The 19,415-nt window shown below is 51.1% G+C and overlaps 1 protein-coding gene and 1 pseudogene across 1 annotated transcript in view; one reads left to right on the forward strand and one right to left on the reverse strand.

Moving 5' to 3' along the window:
* The window catches only part of ERGIC1 (endoplasmic reticulum-golgi intermediate compartment 1), a 111,604-nt gene that overhangs the window by 5,983 nt on the left and 86,206 nt on the right, over positions 1-19,415 (forward strand). The window lies entirely within an intron of this gene.
* On the reverse strand, positions 8,517-9,977 carry LOC103079064 (serine-threonine kinase receptor-associated protein pseudogene; annotated as a pseudogene).

Here is a 19,415-nt window from a genome sequence, read left to right on the forward strand (position 1 = left end):
GGTGGTGGTGGTGGTGGTGGTGGTGGTGCATTTCCTGCAGCCCGGGCCCAGGAGAGCCTGGGCGCGGCTTTCAGGCACACAGAGATGGCCGGCTCCCCGCGACGCAGCCTCTGAGTTGAAACCCCAAGACCGGGGGTGTGCTGCTGTCCTGTCACTGACCATCTGGGCCCTGGGACAGTTGACTTACCTTCTCCGAGCCTCAGTTTCTTCATTTTAAGGAGAAGATGGCAATCTTCATTGCCTCACCTTGTAGGGTAGATGTAGGGGCAAGCGAGGTGTCCCTGCAAGGTACAGCCGGCTGCATAATTTGCGGGGCCCGGTGCAAAATGAAAACGCAGAACCCCTTGTTGGAAAAGTATTACGAATGCCAGGACGGTGACAGCAGAGCATTAGACTAAGCCAGACACAGCGCTCTGAGCACAGGACCCTGTGCGACTGCACAGTTCACACGCCTGTGATGCTGGCCCTGCTGCAGCGCCTTGGTTCAGCCTCCATCGCCTCTCAGTCTGGCCTTCCAAGTGGTCTCTCATCTCCAAGGGACCCCAGATCTTAGAACCCCAGGGGAGCTTTCCAAAGTTGACCTGATTTTTTTCACATTCTGGTTTCAACCGTCAAGTGGGGCCCATTGCTCTAATCAAGTACGATTTCCTTAGCTCCCTATGCGGCCTTGCCCGGGGGTGGGGGGCCCTGCAGCCCCCCTCACTCCCTGTGCCGGGGTCATCCCCGACCACCACTGCGGGCTCTGAGCACATAATCAGAACTCAGCAGATAGTACAATGGCTTATGTGAGTGCCTGTATTTCTACCTTACCTCATTCCAGAAAGATCTTGGGGAAGTTGACGGAAACACGTACCTCACGACAAGTTTTTAAAATATACAAATAGACTTAAAAATCAGGGCCAAAGGGAAATAAAGACCAGACTGGAGGAAAGATTATTTGAAAATCAAGCCAGCATTTCACATTTATTGAGCACTTACTAGTGCCTGACACTGTGGTAAGGATCTTATCTGTGCTCATTTAATCCCGCACCAACCCTGCAAGGCAGACACTGTTGTTATCCCACTCTACAGATGAGCCAGTGGAAGTGCAGCAGAGTTAAGGGACGTGATGGGTCAGCAGAAGGCACTGGGCTTGGAACGCTGTTCTCGCGCTCCAGAGCCCCACTTGTATCCTATAGGCTCATCTCTAAAGCTTTGCCCTTCCATTCACCGAGTTCAGAGAGAACTGAAACCCCCTCTAATTGGATTCCTTGGCTTTCTCATCTCTAATCCTTGCCCAGTAGTGCTCATTAAGAAGCTTAAAGTCATCAGCCTTTATTTTTTTATTTTTTTTTTAACTAGACTCATGTGGTCTGACCCCTGATTCTGAAATTGTCATTAAAGAACCCTCACTATGGTCTCACAGCAATTTAGAGCATCTCATTCTGGAGGGCCACTGGGGCTTTAGAGTGTAGAGCATATGTTTACCTATTTACCTGCTCATCTGGATGTGGAAGGGGATGGAAAAATCTCTCCTCCTGAGGCGGTTTGGATTCCTGATACCGTAATATCTTGAGACTGGGCTTTAGCCAGCTGTGGCCTCGTTAAGTTCTGTTTCCCATCTGGTAATCCTTTCATTTTTTATTTTGGAGTTGCTCCTGGGCAGTTTTCATCAGGCACTGGAGAGGCAGGCAGGGTGTGAGGAGGGCATTTGGGGTGAGGCTTACCCACCACCTCAGTATCAGTGAACATCAGCTCTGCTGTATGTTAGAATCACTGGAGGAGTTTTAAAAATCCCCAAACTCAGGTGGTGCTCCAGACCCAGTAATCAGGATCTGAGGGTGGGGGACTCAGGCATCAGTATTTTATAAAGGTCCTCACGTGATTCCAAGTGTACAGCTAAGATTGAGAAGACTGCTCTAGATCCAGAGAACCCATATTTAGCAGGCCGAGAGCACAGGGGCAGCCAGATGCCAGAGTGGGTCTTTGGAGGGGAGGTTGGGGAGTAGAGTCCGGTCCCATCTGTCCCCCCCCTGCAAGCACATGCCCTCTGGGACTGTTCTTCACTAGTAAAGCTGTCACTAAGGCACGGCAGTGGTGGTGGCGTTACCTTTCCATGGATATCCTTGCTTTTCAAAGTGTGGTCCCCACACCAGCAGCTTCAGCATCACCTGGGAGCTTGTTGGAAATGCAAGATCCCCTGGTGACTTGAATGTACAGTAAGATTGACTAACTCAGCACCTCCCAGACTGTGCTGCTCCATAATGGGTCCCCCATTTAGAGATCCACAGCATGTGCGTAACTTACTAAAGGCTCTGAGAAGTCCTGCACAAAAGGAACCTGAGTCACTTAGCCCAGCTTTTGCCAAACTTACTGTCTAAGCCACCCTTGTTCTTCATGGGGCGGCCAGTACCATTTCTCAGAATATTATTTGGGAAACACAGCTGTAATTGTTCCTTTAAGAAAGTGGTAATTAGCCTAATTGTCTGTTGTCAACTTTAACATTTAGGTCTGTTAATTACATTGGTGTCTATGCAGGAAAAGTACCGGATGGGAAAAAAACCTGCCAACACTAGCATGTATTGGTTTTTAAAAGTCTTGACCCTTGGGAGAGGCAGGAGGAACTCAGGGTTCCCTGTAGTACCGAGAGCTCGGGGATACGTAAGGTGCTTTACAAATCTTCTCATCCTCTGAGTGGGCATTATTCCTATTTTACATCCAGGGAAATTGACCCCCAGAGATGCTGGGTCACATACCTCGTGCATCTAGGGGTCCCTGGGGGACCAGCACACACACCTGACAGTAAAATCCTCCCCTTGAATGCTTCCTTCTGGAATCTGCTGGGCAGCACAGCTGGACAGGAAGCAAGATCCGTTTGAAAGGGACTGAATGTTCTGTTTATCCAAAAGGTGGAAGCCCTATTTGAGATGAGAGACCCGGCTGTTAACCAAACTTTAGTCACAGGTCCCTGAACATTGGGTGCTGGTGATGCTTTTCTCTCTTGAGTTGCCATCTGGGGCTCGAATTGCTCTGGAGGAGGAAAGGAGGCAAGGCGAATCTTACTAGTAATGCCTGATGGTTTCTCAGCTGGTGATGTGTTGCACTCTGTGCTGGGCATGTCATTGGACTTGAAAGTCACACTGGCTCCACGAGATAGATACGGTTATTAGTCATTTATTTTTCTATATTTTAGCTTCTTTTTTTTAGATGACTATTTATTTTACCTTTTTAATTAACATACAATAAAAGTGGCCTTTTTTGGTGTATTCTTCTGTGGAAGTCAAGACTTTACATCGTGTAACCACCCCCGCAGTCTGGATACAGAAGTTTCATTCCTCCAAGAAACTCTAATGCTAATCACTTTATAGTCATACTATTAATTCAGTTTTTTTAAATTGTGCTAAGAACACTTAAGATGAGATCTACCCTCTTGACAGATTTTTTTGTTTGTTTTTGTTTTTTTTTTTGCGGTACGCAGGCCTCTCACTGTTGGGCCCCCTCCCGTTGCAGAGCACAGGCTCCGGACGCGCAGGCTCAGCGGCCATGGCTCACGGGCCCAGCCGCTCCGCCGCATGTGGGATCCTCCCGGACCGGGGCACGAACCCATGTCCCCTGCATCGGCAGGCGGACTCTCAACCACTGCGCCACCAGGAAAGCCCTTGTTGTGGTTTTGATATGCGTTTCCCTGATGATTAGTGATGTTGAGCATCTTTGCATATACCTGTTGGCCTTTCGATTGTCTATTTTTGGGGAACTGTCTATTCAAGTTCTCTGCCCAGTTTTAATCAGGTTATTTGGTTGTGGGGTTGTTGTTGTTGTGTGTTTTGTGTGTGTGTGTGTGTGTTTTGCTATGAAGTTGAAGGAGTTTCTTACATATTTTGGATATTAACCACTTTTCAGATACATGGTTCGCAAATACTTTCTCCCAGTGAAAAGGTTACCTTTTCACTCTGCTGATTGTTTCCTTTATCAGTTCAGTTTTAAAACAGGAAGCCAAGGTTCAGAGCTGGGAAGTGAACTGGCCCAGGGTGCACAGCTGAGGAAGTAACGGGACTGGGACTTGAACTTGGGTCTGTGATTCGAGAGCCAGGGTACTTCACGATGGTGCTCTTCTGCCTCGCTGGTACCTTGACATTGTCGATTTTTATGACTGTCCACCAGTCTCTGCTATCATTTTCTCTCTTGCTATCACATCAGGAGCCACTGACATGTAGAATTTAACTAAAATGTCCCTTGACTACTTTGGAAGAAATCTGGTGATATTTGACTTGTTTTTTGTTTGTTTGTTTTGCGGTACACGGGCCTCTCACTGCCGTGGCCTCTCCCGTTGCGGAGCACAGGCTCCGGACGCGCAGGCTCAGCGGCCATGGCTCACGGGCCCAGCCGCTCCGCGGCATGTGGGATCTTCTCGGACCGGGGCACGAACCCATGTCCCCTGCATCGGCAGGCGGACTCTCAACCACTGCGCCACCAGGGAAGCCCTTGACTTGTTTTGATGTTTTGCTGAGTCCAAGGGTACCTTCATGGTGTGGAGCAAGTGTTTCCAAAGCTTGAGGGGAAAGTGCTGGGTCCTGGGCCACCCTTTCAGAATGTCCTTCTACACTGCAAATTCCTCCGAGGGCTGCCTTGACCTGTAAGCTTCCATTTTCCTCATCTGCAAAGTGGGGTGCTCATACTTTCCTTGCAGGATTTTTTTGAGGATGAGATGAGCGCGTGTGGAATGTGGGGCCGTTTCACTCGTCGTGGCCTTCCTTGGCAGCATTTTCCCCGTGCTCCTCGCCGAGCTCTGGTAGACCTGAGCAGAGGGGCATCTGGGGGGTGAGCATGGTAAAGCCGGGGCTCCTTGGGTTTGCAGGACCAGTGATGCGCTCCCGTGAGAACACCTGGGGCGATTCAACGCAGAGCTGGACTCCCCTCTCTAAGTGGCACCCACACGGTGACCCCAGACCCCAAGGCATTAATCTCTGGTGGGAGAGAAAACGGTCAAATGGTCACATAGCCAGATGTCCCCAGGCCCTGGGCAGGTATCATGGGGTTGGGGACAGTTGGGTGCCGGCTGGGCCCATCAGAGAGTGACACTCCATTGGGAACGGGCAGCTGTCTGTGGCTTGTTGCCCTACAGATTACCCAATTTTTTAGGAAATGATGAAAGTCTGATAAATTGTGTGAAAATGATTAGTAACTGCTTCCAGTTTTATTGCTGTGGAACATTATGCTGGGCCAAACCAAAGCCTTCTGAGGGTTGATGATGGCCTGTGGCTGGCGGCATGCAGTCTGTGTGTCACACGTACCAGTGAACGAGCACACACTCGCCGGGTGGACAGGACTTGGGGCGGTGCCCCTGGACTCTAGGGAGGTGGTCTGGTGGGTCTGGGCTCGGATCCGGGGGCAGAGGAGTCGAGGGACCCCCAGGTTTGGGCAGAGGCATCCTCGGGGCACGATTCTTCTAGGCCTGGCAGCCAGGGCTTCCCTTCTCTGGTTGGTGCTAGGGTGGCACTGCCAGCTCTGCCGCTGGACCTGTATTTCCTCCTCAGCAGTCCCGGGGCTGGCCAAAGCTCAGTTTGAGTGGTACTCCCTTCTCCAGATCCCTTAAAACCTTCAGCCCTCAGGGTGTCTCAGGTGACCTCCCAGGGCTGTGCTGTGACCACAGTGCCCCCAACAGTGCCCATTTATCAAGTGCCAGTCTGAAGGCCTTTCTTGGATTCAGTTCATCCTCACATCACGTAGGAACCAGGTGTCATTCCCTTTGCCTGATGAGGATGCTGGGCACAGAGGGGACAGGACTTGGCCAAGGTCACACAAACCACAGGCAAGTGGAACACTCTGTGATGCCAGAGCTGGTTTTCTTAACCACACTTGCGTGTCCCAGAGGGAAGCATAATCACATCGATTTTGGAGGGGCACTCCATGGAAACCCCCGATGTCAGCTACTGTCTACTTAGTTGTGTTTACAGTTTATTGCCATGGAAACCTTGGCGGGGAAGGGGGCTCTGGGTTGCCTGAGAAGGGGGCTGGGCCTAGGTGACAATTTCCAGTATCTAGGTGACACTGTACAGCTGTGGGCAGGAGATTACCGCTGAGCCCTTGCTGGGGAGGCAGGGAGAGGGGTGCAGCCCTTCCTGTGGGGAGCAGGTGGGGCTGGCCATCCTGTCCTTTCTCTGGCTGGTCTCTGGAGCCCCAGTCAACAGGCCAGGAACAGGCTGGGGTGGTGGAGTCATTTGTTCATTGAGCATATTTCTTGAAGGCCTACTATGTGCCAGGCACTGTTCTCGAAGCTGGGGATATAGCACTGAGCCAGACAGACAGTTCCTGTCCCCCCAACCTCACAGAACTTATGTTTTAGTTCTGATATTTGGCGTCTCTCTTTTTTTTAAGTTAAAGACACTTTTTTATTTTGGAATAGAGTTACAGAAAAGTTGTAAAGATGGTACAGATACATCCAATCCAGTGTTCCCCAGACTTTATTTTGGATTTCACCTATTTTCCACTAATGTCCTTTTTTTTTTTTTTTTTTGAGGGACTGGTTCTTTATTTCAAAAGGACACATCAATTTCCAGTATCAAAACAGTTACACTGTTGGTTTTTCTTTCTCCCAATCGGCCCCCAAAGAGATCACACCGAAGGAGAGTACATTTTAAGCCAATTAAGCTGCAGGTTGCACACCTAACAGACTTCACTGAAACCTCACCAAAAAGAGGGGGATTGGGTAGGGCAAGTAGGGAAAGAAACTGTAAAAGATCAGCACACTGCCAGCCCACAGACTGTAGAGAGCTCTCACAGCCAGATGGGATGACCAGTGTGCCCCAAAGAAGCAAAGTCTCAAAATAATATAAAATTTAAAAACAGTTTTGTTCCACTAATATCCATTTATTGCTCCAGGATCCAATCCAAGATCCAACATTGCATTCAGTGGTCATGTCTCCCCAGGCTCTGGTTGGGGTCCGTTCCTCAGTCTTTTTTTTTTTTTTATAATTTTTTATTTTTGTCTGCGTTGGGTCTTCGTTGCTGCGTGCAGGCTATCTCTAGTTGCGGCGAGTGGGGATTGCTCTTCGTTGTGGTGCGCGGGCTTCCCATTGCAGTGGCTTCTCTTGTGGAGTGCGGGCTCTAGAGCGCAGGCTCAGTAGTTGTGGCGCACGGGCTTAGTTGCTTCGCGGCATGTGGGATCTTCCCGGACCAGCGATCGAACCTGTGTCCCCTGCCTTGGCAGGCGGATTCTTAACCACTGCGTCACCAGGGAAGTCCCCAGTCTTTTTTTTTTTTCTTTTTAAAATTTTATTTTTTAAGTTAATTTTTATTGGAGTATAGTTGCTTTACAGTGTTGTGTTGGCTCCTACTGTATAGCAAAATGAATCCGACATACATATACATATATCCCCTCCCTTTTGGATTTCCTTCCCATTTAGGTCACCACAGTTCATTAAGTAGAGTTCCCTGTGCTATACAGTATGTTCCCATCGGTTGTCTATTTTATACATAGTATCAGTAGTGGATGTGTGTCAATCTCCGTCTCCCAATTGCTCCCGCCCTCAGTCTTTTTTGTTCTTCATGACCTTGGCAGTCTTGAAGAACACTGTCCAAATGTCCTGCAGAACGTCCCGCACTCTGGGTTTGTCTGATGTTTTCTCACGATTAGACTGGGTCGTGGGTGGGGTGCCCTTCTCAGCACATCCTGTCAGGGGTACCTGGCATCCACATGACGTCACTGGTGGCACTGCCCTTCAGCTGGATCAGGCAGCATTTGCCAGGCTGCCCCCGCCATATCACTCCTTATTGATCAGCGGTCCTTCTGCCCATCTTCACTGTCAGCTGGCCCTCCTGTAGGGAAGCGGACCACCAGTGTCTAGAATCCCTCGTGCGGTTTCACGTGTTCACCGTTAGCAGTGACTCTTTCTGCTCCGCTGGTGCAGGCCGCACCGCACTGGGCACCCGTATCACTTCTGAGGGGGTAGGAGGTATCAGGGTGTGGAGCGGTCTGGCCCCCCACGCCGCAGTCTTTCCATTACGCCCCATGCCCTCTGAAAGAAGAGCCAATAGAGAGGGCTGTAGGAGCCAGAAGAGTAGCCTTGCAAGAACTAGGAGTACTTTCATCCAGCCCAGGGAAGCTTTATTTTTAGGCATTTTATTTAGACAACTAAAAACAATGAGATGTTCGGAAGCAGTGTACAATGAAAGAGAGATCAAACCAGTTACTTTATCATGTATTCCCCCTGTTCTTTATAACTAAAGCCAAAAAAAAGAAATGACTTTCTGCTTTAAGGGAAAAGTCAGAAAAATAGGTCAATATATTTTCCCTCTCATAATAACATAAACAGCTACAAGAAATCTAACTGTAATAAGAGAAATTGGGTGTTGGTTTGCACATATTCATTAAAAAGACAACAAACCATCGTACTACAAGTTGGTTAGTTCCAGCACTGGAGCTAATTCATATTCCTCATTGTTTACTGCTCATGTTTACCTTAAGCAGAGAGTAACTCTGGAGGCGGATGCGTTTCTCGTTTGTTTTAGTCCATAAGTTGTGTACATCTGCCTGATGCTCAGGCCTTAACTTCAGGAGTTGCACTACAGATGGAATCAGAATTCTCTGAAGCAATTTCTTCTAGCTCCTCTTCCGCTGTCTCTGGAAAACCGATCCTCGGCTTTGCCAGCTCACCACTATCTTCTTCAGGAAGCACACATTACCAAAGGCCGTATGTTTTTCCTACCACAGTCTGCCATAGTCTCGGTGTTCCATCTTCAGAACCACTAGCGTAGAGTTGTCCTAAACCTCACACAGTGAATGGGACCAAAGTGTCCTTTGTAGGATTCTAATTCTTCTCCACTATTATAATCATACTTATAAAGTTTAAAATCTTCACCCCCTGCAACAAGAAATTCTTTCTCAGGATGAAGAGATGCAGAATTGATGGTTGCAGGAGCTTCAAAAGATTTAATTGGGTCCAAACTTTACTGCACTGTGAAAAGCAGTAGATCGTCCATAAGTTATTACCAAGATCTCTCCCTCAGGAACGTATTCCATACTGCAAACAGACATATTAAAATTTAGAGATTTCACTTCTGTCATAGTAGCGTGATCCCAAAGGCGAACAGTTTTATCATCAGCTGAAAGGATCTGTTTATCCTCGCTGCACCATAGAGCCTTTTTAATACCAGAGGTATGACCACTGATTTCCTTAGGTTCCGCCTCAGGTTTGTTCAAGTCATATATGCATAACAGTTTATCCTGTCCCCTGGTTAACAAGTAATTACTATCCTGCATAAAATCCAGTCTTGACAATGTGTTTATGAGCCAGGGTCATCAATTCATCTCCTGAGACAGCATCCCACACTTTGGCTGTGAAATCTGCAGCTGCTCTAGCTGCTGTGGTGGCGTCCTTATTTAATGTTACATCCCAAACAGCACCCTCATGACCCAAAAATGTTCCAGTCCAGTCTCCTGTGTCTCCCTGGCGTAGCATAGGTTTACCGTCTTTGCAAGCACCGATTAGGCAAAAGCCATAAGGCGTGATGCCACTGAAGGCCAAATCCACCACAGGCTGCGTGTGACGTGTGGCCCGCGCAGGTGAGCGGCCTCTTTGCCACAGCGGCTGCGAGCCTTGCGATCCGGCGGGGGGAGGGGAGGGGAGGGGGAGCCGAGGGTGGTCTGGTCTTTTCTCTCCTCTTGGCACCGACTCCTCGAGGTGCCCCCCCACCCCGCCCTGACTCTGGGGTTGGGCCGGAAATGCGAAAAGGCCAGTCCGGTGGCCCCGAAGGTCAGAAAGGGGTTAGGGATGGGTCAGGGTGTCTGCAACAGACAACCGATCCACTGCTGTCAAAGGAGGGAAAGCGGGGGAGGGGGAGAACCGGAGAACTGGCAGCTGTGACCCGTACCATCCAGGGAAGCGTGTTAGAGACTCATCCCACGGTCTTTTAGTCCCCTTACTAGACAGGGTGATAGGCCTGGCCCCAGCTAATTCCTGTGGATTCAGGAGGTGGCTGTTGGCTCGGATGAGACGCATCTCTCCACTCGTCTCTGCAGGCTGAGGTCGCACCCAGCCTCCTGGGCCAGGCTTAAGCCTTATCCACCTCCTCTGTGAGCCCTCCCTGTTCTTGAGGAGTGGTGATGGCACCGAGATTTCCCGAAGCCCTCCCTGACTGCGCTCTCCTGTCTCCATCCAGCTCTGTGCCATGCGGCTCCCTTGCTCCCTTCCCGCTTGGCTTGCCGGGCTCCAGGCCATGGCAGTGTCACTTGTGCCATCTCCTGCAGGACCCAGCCCAGGGACTGGCACATAGTCAGGGCACAGCAGTTCCTGGGTGATGTGCTCAGCAGAGGCTGCGTCGCACTGTGGCAAAGTAATGGCTTTGTGCATCTCCAACAGTCCTGGGTTCAAGTCTCGGCTTCACCACTTCCCAAATGTGTGACTTTGGGCAAGATGCCCTCTGGGTCTCAGTCACCTCACTGAAAGATAATAAGCCCACTACTCAATAGTGCCTGGTTCCCAGCGCTGTCATGAGGACTAATTGAGCTCATCTCTGTAAAGCCCTTCAGATTATGCCTGGCATCTGTTATTATTCTTTACAGAGAAGAGCACCAGGATGTCAGGCTGGTATATAGAAGCTGGACTAGAGATGGCCCCTTTGTATTAGCCTAAGTCAGCTAATTCCTATAAACAACCTGAAAATCTCAGTGATTTAATGCAACGGAAGTTCATTCCCAAGGTGGTGGGGATGCTACGCCCCTCGCAGGTACCCTGCCCTCTGTCTTGTGGTTCTTCCTCAAGAGGATGTTGGATTCTTTCTGAGGCCCGGCAGTGCGGGGAGAGAAAGGGAGGCCGTGGAGGGTCTGGATGTGGTGCTATCACTTCTGCCTTGCCCCGGGGAACTGGCCTCACCCAACTCCAGGGCGGGTCAGGAGATCTGACTGGGCCGTGGACCCAGGAGGATGAAGAAAGGATGGGCCTTGATACACGTGTCACTGGCAGAGGTGGTAACTGCAGTCAGTATATTCAATCTCCCACCATTCTGGTACCATCTCCCTAATTTGGGGGGGTGTTCTTAAACAGCATGTGTTATTTACTCAATAACTTTTATGGAAACTACTCAGTTTTTGAATTTAACATGTTTATTTATAAAAGGTAACTTTATAACATCTTTGAAAATGGAAAAGCAGTATCACCTGCCACAAATAGATACAAATAATTGCAAGCCTGTTCCGTCCTAGCTAGCTGGTGCGTGCTACAGTAGCTGGGTCTGTTAAAAAAAGGGATGTTAGCAAGTGCTAGAGAAACGAGAGGATGACAGCTGGATAGCACCACCTCCAGACGTTCTCTTTGAAGTTCTCGGAACACTCAAATGAGAGCTGAACAGGGAATGGCCTTCTCACTGTGAAGTCTGATGCCATTTAACCACCAGGTCCCCACATGGCCTGAAATCACCCAGGTCACACCGGTGGCATAGGTGCCACACTTTGGGAAATGCTGGCTTAGGGGACGGTCAGCACACAGTTTGTGCACAGGCAAATCCAAAACTTGGTGCAGAGAGAGGTAGATGAAATCACCTGTCACCTCGTAGCACTCAGGACTTTATAGTTTCCACCTTGATCTATGAGGGGAATTAATGGTGTCACTTAACCAATGGGAAACTGAGGCCCATAGCAGGGCATGACCCCCGGCTCCCCTGCAGGACTTATGGCCTTTCCACCGTCCCTGGCTGCCATCTTTGGTCAGGGAAGGCTTACCGCCGTAGGTGAGACCACGTGGGCAGGGGTCATGTGTATCCATGCTGCTCTCTCATCTCTCTGCCCCTCTCACCCATCACCTGCCTGGTACACGTGATTGTGCTGGCACAGGAACAACGGGAGACTAGCTGTAGGGGTTTGGACGGGCACATTGAACTCTAATTTCCCACCAGCAAGAAGAATGAACCAAAGCCTCAGCATGCCGTGCCTGAACCAGACTAGGGTCTGAAGCAATCCTGCGGGATGGCGGCCAGCTCACAAGAAAGCGAGGGGAGAAAAGGAGCTCAGGGCCACTGTAATTTGGGTACTTGTCAGCCACTCACTGGCCCAGTGGGTGACACAAGATTTGTGTGGGGACTACATCAGTGGATGCTCTCCCTGGGGAACTGCTTACCTGCCTGCTGTTAAGGGGAGGGCTCCCCGTATGTCCTGGCCCATCTTTCTGAAGTTATTTTGCAGTCCTGACTCAGGTGGACTCCACGAGTGGTTTGCTCACAGGGTAGAGGAGTCCGGCTTCCTCTCCTGCTCCTAAATCCCTTCCCACAATGTCCCACTCATTCCAAGTTATGCCAGTGCCAAGCCCCACTCATTGAATACAGGCAGTGTGCCCCGGATCTCCCAGCAACATGGCCAAAGGTATTGTTACTCCCATTTATGGGGATGAAGAGATCAAGGCCCAGGGAAGCAGGGTTCATTCGTTCATCCATTCATCCACTTCATCCACTCAAAGGTTAACTGGGGAGGATTCCAGGGACAACAAGACTGACATTGTCTTTACTGTCGTAGCATTTCCAGGGTAGTGGGGAGGGTGGGCAGAATGACAGTGAACAGGTAATTGCACAGACGGTTATTGTCCAAATTGGTGAGTGCTGAGGAGGAAGGGAAAGGAGACAGGGGATAACGAGTTTGCAGAGAAGTAACTCGCTGGATTAGCTTGGCCAACTAGTGCCCTTCCTCCAAAAAGATCTTCCCAGACAGCGTACTTTATCTAATTTGGGTCACCCCGCCATCCCTTCCCTGTGTGTATCTTTTTATCGCACCTGGACATGTCCTTCAGATCACTTAGCACAATTGCAGTGATCTGTGTGTGCCGTTTGTCACCTGATATCTGCCTGTCTCGATGGAGTCTAAGCTCTTGAGAGCAGGGACCAAATCTCTGCTCATCACTGGATCCCGGTACTGAGCCCAGGGTCTGCACACAGCGGGTGCTCAGAAAATATTTATTAAATGACGGAGAGAATCAGATCTAAATTAGATCTAAATCTGTGGAATGTGGGGCCCATGCTCCACCAACCTCACACCTCCCACAGCTCAGAACTCAGACAAGATGAGACCCTGGAGACCTGGCAGAGTGGTCCAGATCTGCTGGGATTGGATGCTTTGTTGCCATATCTCTTTGTGTTTGGAAAAATGTTTCTAGTTTTCTTCTGAGAGTATAAGTGCATCAAAAAAGATTTATTTCTCTAACAGTGGGAATGGGAAATGTTCCCTACCGAATGTGTCCTGAGGAATTGGGAAATCTGACATTACTCAGGCCTTGCCCAAAGTGGGAATGGGTGGCCAGCTGCCTGTCCTGATGGGAGGCTACCAGGCTCCCCTCACCCCTCCTAGCTCCGCTTGCTTGAAATGGCACTTCAGCCCCCAGAATCTGAGGTGGGGAGGCTGGGAGGGAGCAGATACCTGATACTCCACACTCACCCCAGCCAGGGGCCTAGGCCTAATTGTTCCCATTTTGAGAAAACAGAGGCTCAGAGAGGTTGAGGGCTTGGCCCAGAGTCACACAGCCATCAAAGAAACAGCCAGCCCCTAAAGTCAAGACTGTCCAACCCCCAGAAAATGATGCTTTCCGTTAGATCACCTGACTGTGGAGATTCAAGGTGCCCAGTTTTCAGTTTCAGTCGAGTAATCCTGTTCTCTCTAGAACTGGCAGGTTTCCCTAATCACCTGGGTCCTGTCCTGCCCCCCACCCTCAAGTCCGGTCCAGATGGGCCTGGGAGTCTGCGTCTTTCAAAGTGTCCTCAGTGATTCTTAGGATCAGGTAAGCTGGGAAACCCTGAAGAGGGGTTCCCCATTATGACTTAAGTGTAACTCTGGGATTGGGTACCACAAATCTTAATCAACTTAATAATGATGATCATGAAAGCGTCGCGTGGGGCTTAAGAGTTTAGAAAGCTCTTGGAAGATGAGTGTGGTCTGGGGATGATCGTTTTCTCTGCAGATGAGAGCACTGAAGTTCAGAGGGGCCACAGGAGCGCAGCTTTTCTGCACTTGGATCTCATACTTTTTCTAGTTCACCGCAGTGTTTGCATCCTGGCGAGTGTTAGGTCCTCAGATAGTTCCTGATGACATGGCTGTGGGTTTTGAGCCCTCTGTTCTTGGTGCAGAGAACTAGCCCTGACCCATCCTCTGCAGTCAGATGTTTCTGGAAGGAGGGAGGTGAGAAGCCACAGATGCTGGACAGTTAGAGAGGGTGGTGATAGAAGTAAACACTTACTGAGCGTCTCCTGGGCATCAGGCACAGTGCTACGCACTGTAAATCTGTCATTTTATTCAGTTCTCACAACAAACCCAGGAAGTGAGGGCTTTTACTTACCCCATTTTACAGATGAGAAGGCTGGTATGTGTTCAGGTTCCGGGCTGATTAGACTCTGTAAACACGGGAGCTGGGAGGGCATGGGGATGGGTGGAGCCAGCCCCTGCCTTTAGGAGCTGGGAGCCCCGCCCAGATTTACCCTGCAGGCCAGGTGGCTGGGCTGGTTCCACTCTCTTTCCTGCCCAGTTTTCCCTGACTTGGCTTTGATTGGCCGAGCTTCGAAACTGGGGCACTCTCAAAGCCAGGTGGTTTGTCAGAGCTGAGTTAACCCTGAGTCAAAGGAGGAATGAGAGGGTTCACTCACCCTCCTCCTCCCTGCCCCGTCCCCACCCGTCCCTCCCTGGGTCAGGCCCCTCACAGTGGGGCCACACAGACGTGTCACCCAACTTGGACCTCTGCCTGCCTCACACTCACTGGAACATGGAGAGTCAGCTGCCCAGGACTTAGCTTGTTCTAGAGCCATTGTTGTGAGGTCCCAGGCAGACCTGGGATAGCCGGGCTTTGAAGCCTGGCACATCTGGGTCCCAGTCCTGGTGCTTCTGCCCCCCTCACTGTGTGTCCTTGGGCAGCTCACTTCACCTCTCTGAGCCTGCCTTCTGGGGACATAAACCCTGACCTCACAGGATTACTGCTCGGAGTCGAGAGCACCTCCCACAGCTACTGGCTCATCGTAGGTCCTAATTCAGTGACATGACGCCTCTACTTCCTTCCCCCATTTATGAAACTTCCTGTCATACTTGGTCGAAAACAGAGATTTTAAACTGGCAGCATTGGGGGTCAAATTCTGCCCAATCACAGATGTGATTATTTGGTCCTCACATTTAAAAAAAAATTTAAAGTTAAATGCCAGCGTTTCAAATTAGGAGATTTCACATAAAAATCTGGATTTCCAGTGCCTCTAGAAGAATGGGGCTCCCAGGCTTCACTGGCCCAAAGGAAACTGGCAGAGAATCAGAATCAGGTGTATTGTTATCGTTGAGGCGAGGGGGCGGTATTGTAGTTCTCATGCCTCCACTTTGAGCCTAATAATTAAAGATCCTCTTAAGACCACCCCACAAGGAAGGAATAGTGACTCCGAAATGGCTTTTAATCTTTGAGAACACTGGCGCAGTCTGCCCAGGTGCCATGTGTCGGTGGGTTAGCTGGCAGGACCTGCTTCCTGCAGACCAGTGTCATCTAACCCAGTCCACCTCCTACAGGCCTCATGCCAACAGTGGACACCAGGGAGCCAGTCAGGGAGGTCTCCCTTTGGAAAGAGCCAGTGACCTTTGGGAGACAGTGGAGACCAGGGTTGAGAGCTTGATCTCTGAGCCTCCCACCAGGCTATCAGTGCCTTGCTCTGCCTTCGTCACGGTTGGGTCCCCGGGGCCTAGGACAGTGACGGGCACACTGAAAAACGTGTTGAACAGTGAATGAGCAGTCTCCCTGGAGTTGAACCGCAGCCCTGCTACTTGCAGAGTTGATTTGCTAGCACTTTACCCACATCATCAGCGGGGATGGTGACGGTACCCTCCCCCTGGGGGACAGTAGAACTTCAAAGAGATGACTCAGCTAAATTGCTCAGCACGGCACCCACCGTGGTAAGTGACCCGTACGTGTGGCTGTGATGATTATTTAGTTGGCACAGGTATTTCTGTGCTTGAACCTTGATACAGGCCACCACTTGGGCCTCTGACCCTGCCGCAGGGTGGTGGTGTTACAACTGCCTGAGCATGCTGGTGGTAACAGCCTGGAGGAGAGAGGGCACGTGGACTTGACCAAGGGTGAGGACCCCTCGGGAGAACCACCTGTTTGTCAGCTGGTGTCACTCCCTAGTGTGGAGACGTGGGATGTGGACGTGATGTCCACCCTCCCACAGGCTGAACTGGTTGGCCATGTGCTATTGTTGCCTGAAAGATATTGCACAAAAGACACAATGGGTAGGAATGTGCCCTGGGCCCAGCAGGCTCCATGACATGTGAGCCACTCCTGAGTCTGCTACAACCCAGGTGGAAGCAGCTAGAAGAGTCACAGCTACAGCCGCCATGGCAGTGCATGCTGGCCTTTAGAGTCTCTTCCTAGCCCCAAGGGCTCCAGAAGTGGAAGGGCTGGTCAGGCTACCCAAAGTAGAGCGTCTTCCTCAGTGGGACCTTCTGCTTGATACCTCTTGGCTGTTTTTAGCACACGTACCCAGCATTTCCCTCCCTTGATCACCCACAGTGGCTCTTTGGGGGAGGAGTCACCCCTTTCACAGATGGGAAAATTGAGGCCCAGGGAGTCACAGTCTGCCCAGCTGGCTGGGGGCAATTTGCTTGTTCAGATGATTCCCACGGCCCCACCGAGAGATCATGATATGGGGAATCAGGGCCCCGGCCTCTGTATTTTTTTTTAAATAAGTTTACTTATTTAATTTATTTATTTTTGGCTGCTTTGGTTCTTTGTTGCTGTGCACAGCTTTCTCTAGCTGCGGCGAGCGGGGGCTACTCTTTGGTGCGGTGCGCGGGCTTCTCTTTGCGTGGCTTCTGTTGTTGCGGAGCACGGGCTCTAGGCACGTAGGCTTTGGTAGTTGTGGCATGCAGGCTCAGTAGTTGCGGCTTGCGGGCTCTTCAGTAGTTGTGGCGCACGGGCTTAGTTGCTCTGCGGCATGTGGGATCTTCCCGGGCCAGGACTCGAACCCCTGTCCCCTGCATTGGCAGGCGGATTCTTAACCACTGCGCCACCAGGGAAACCCCGGCCTCTGTATTTTTAAGCAACCTCTCTGGGGAGTTGTAATGATCAGGAGAGGGGGGAACCCAAGTAGGGACTCCAGTTTTGTGCTCTGGCCCTGCTGTTTGCTCAGTCAGCCAAATCATCTACTTCTGCGGGCTTCCCTTCCTCAGCTGTGACATGGGGAGAGTAAGTGGTACCCACCTCAGAGGGTGGTTGTGAAAATGCCGTAGGCGGTAGGTTCGTTGGTCAGTGTAACATTCATAGGATTTGGGGAGTATTGATTTGTTGCTGTTGTTCCACATGGGATTTGTTACAAAAGCAATTTAAGAAACAAAAAAGATACCTGTGAGTAATTTACAGCAATGTCTTCTCATCTCCTTTGAGGTAGGAGTCTTAGGATGCTGGGATCAGGGTTGCTCTGCCCCCATTTTAGAGGTGAAATGACTGAGGGGGCAGGCTGGACTTTGGAACTCCCACAGGGGCGGGGCAGGTGTGGAGGTGGTTGCCTCGGGTGGGGACAGCAGTGGGGTGGGGTGTTAGAGGTCACCGCACACCACCACTACCTCCCCCGCGTGGCCTTTCTCAGAACACCAGGAAACACCTCCGGGTAGGGATGGTCACGCTGCTTTCCAGGAGGGCTGCGGAGGTGAGAGAGGAAGCACACCCACCTGCCTCCCACTCCTGGGCTTGATCCAGGCAACACGGCCTCTTCTGTTCCCCCTCCCTTCTCCACTGGTGGCTTGGCTGCGCCAGAAGTTCTCCCTAAAGCGTGTCTGCTGAGATGGTCTCAGTCCATCCAGCGCCCTCGCTCATTTACTCGTTCGTTCATGTAACTGTTATCCGTTGAGCACCTGCTGTGTGCCACGCGCTGTGCTGGTGCTGGTGTGTGGAGCTGAACCCCACGGACATGGTACCCACTCTAAAGGAGCTTCCATTCCAACAGGGAAGATAGACAGTTAAACCATCAAGAGTTATCTGAGCAAGAATGTCCAGGGATCTTTGGAGATACTCTGATCTACCTTGGTGCGGAGTTCTGAGAGGACCTCCCCTAGTGCCACCTCGAGGCCTTGTGATGAGCAGAGCCGGGCAGACGCCAGGGCAAGGGGTCCAGGCCCATCCAAAGGCAGAGGCAGCAGTGAACTGTCAGCACTTGGCGAACTGGCTGGAGAATGCATCGGGGGCACCGTGAAGAGTGTGCCCTTGACCCTCAGCACAGTGGGGACAAGTTTGAGTGGGGAGCTGGGTTCTGTTTGTGCCTTGGGCAGCCTGCAAATCTGCGCTGCAGAGATGGGCCTGGGTGCAGCCCAGCGGGGACCAGGCCAGCAGCCGCTGGCTCTTTTGGTGTCCAGTCTTTCTGCCAAGAGGCCTCTTCGATTCACATTTTCCACATGGACTTGATGTTTTAGAAATGTTGACCTTCAACTAATCAAATGTCACTTATTAAATTGCAAGTCATATCCTTTTCAATTTACAAAAAGGACAGTGGGCCGGTGACTTAGTTCACGGCCTGTTGGCAGGAGGGAACTTGACAGCACTTGAGGCCAGAGAAAAGACAGGTGCCTTTTCAGTGACCCCCCTCCCCCCATCCCCTGTCCCCGTGTCCCCAGGGGGTGGGCAGCATGTCTTCTCAGTGAGAAGCTGAGCTGAGAGTGAGGCTGGGTTAGCAGCCAGGCTGGAGAAGCTGTGGCAAGGCTGGAATGCCAAGTCCAGGCGGGTGGACTTGAGCCTCCCTCTCAAGAAACACAGAATCCTCTTAGAAAGGTGAGGTCAGTTCATACAGGCCAGAGAAGAGTCAGTGCCACGTAGGCAACGGCACCTGAGTAGAAAAGAAGGCAAAAGGCAGGATGTGCACAAACAGGGAGTGGCGGGGGGCGGGCAGCTTCCTGGAGGAGGGACACTCGAGAGGAGTCGGGTTGGGATCAGGGGAAGGGATGGCATTCTACCCGAGGGGTTCTGCAGCCCGATGAGATTGGGAGGAAGGGATAGCCGTGTGGGAAAGGGCAGGGGATACAACGGGCAGGTGAGGTAGGCCTGGTTTGTAGACCACCCAGAGGAGCCTGGCCTGGGGTCTGCATGTGCTGCATCAGGCAGTGGGGAGCCATAGCAGGTTCATGAGCAGGGACGGTGCTTAGGAAGGAGAAGGGGATCAAGTGAATGTAAAAACTCCCTGGGGCATGGACAAAGGGGAACTAAAAGCCCATTGGCTTGGGTCAGTATGTTTCCCAAGACAGTGGGGGAGTGTCCTCCCTGATGGGGTGACTGGTCCTTATTCACACCCTCAAGGAGACTGAAGACAAGACTGTCAGACCGTGGATGCCAACCTGAGGCTGAATCCATGCATATGAAATGCCTAAAGCACATTGTAGACACATGGGCTGCCGTGGGAATTGTACCCAAGGGTTGGGGCCCCTGAAAACCCCACAGCAGGGATTTCACAGG

Source organism: Lipotes vexillifer, unplaced genomic scaffold (assembly GCF_000442215.2).
Source record: "Lipotes vexillifer unplaced genomic scaffold, Lipotes_vexillifer_v1.1 scaffold621, whole genome shotgun sequence".
NCBI lineage: Eukaryota > Metazoa > Chordata > Mammalia > Artiodactyla > Lipotidae > Lipotes > Lipotes vexillifer.